The sequence below is a fragment of the Penaeus monodon genome, chromosome 19 (assembly GCF_015228065.2).
Source record: "Penaeus monodon isolate SGIC_2016 chromosome 19, NSTDA_Pmon_1, whole genome shotgun sequence".
NCBI lineage: Eukaryota > Metazoa > Arthropoda > Malacostraca > Decapoda > Penaeidae > Penaeus > Penaeus monodon.
Genome location: NC_051404.1, coordinates 28589050 through 28590111, shown reverse-complemented (window position 1 = coordinate 28590111; position 1062 = coordinate 28589050).

Here is a 1062-nt window from a genome sequence, read left to right as displayed (position 1 = left end):
ACGTTTCCTTATCTTTTCCCTTTCCCTCTCTCTCCCAGCAATCAAGGAAATTTATTCAGCCCTTATGCCAAACAATATTTTCCCCACGAAAGTACAGGAAACGACAGCCATCAAGCACCTGCAGATTAGGAGACGTGGCTGCCCAATTCCAATCAGCGGCAGGTCTTTGTAGTCTGTTTTTATTCGTCGCCGATAAGAGGGAGAGGGAACGCCTCGTGGGGTGTCTCTAATCGCCTAGTGAGAATGGGACAAATGTTGTTCTAATTACACGTGTCATTGTCAATTTATATCGGATGTACATGCATGGTGTGGCGTACCATGGGCACAGTCGTAGCCTTTTTATTAGTCATTGTCGGAGGCCTTTTCTCCCTTGAAAAGCCAGCAATGTGGACATATTATTTTTTTCTCAGGCACGGTGGACAGAAACTGGCCTCCAACTTATATACTATTATAAAGAGAGGCCAGCGTACGATTACGTTATTCTCCCCGAGCACATATACCTGAATTGAATGAAAAAGCTACCCTTAGATAAGGCATTACCTTGTTATATGGGACTTTTCATAATTTCTGCCTCGTATTTCAGCCTTGTATTCAAAGTCCTGCTCAGTTAGATGAAATGTTATAATTAAATTGACGAATCAGAGCAGTATCAGAATATACTGTGGGTAACTTCTAGCTCAGCAGACATAGAGTTAACACTTGAATGAAACTTATGTCATAGTAGAAAACTCTTCAAGTGAAATAAAAATGACAAACTACAAGGATGGTACATGTCACTTCTAGAATAATGAAATATCAATAGGCATCAAAACTGAAAAGAATTAAAATCCAAAATGTTATGAACTATCAATACATTTTAGGAAACCTTATAATTTCAGCATTTTGATATCATAGTACTTGTTGTGGTGCATGACTTACTGTACGAATTACGAATAAGTATCATTAAACCATTACATAAAAGGGGACACAAACACGTGCGTGTCTAAGTGTATATACCCAGTGTGAGAGGTATCACAAGGCCTCTGTAAGTTATGTAGTAACAGTTATAAAACACTAATAATA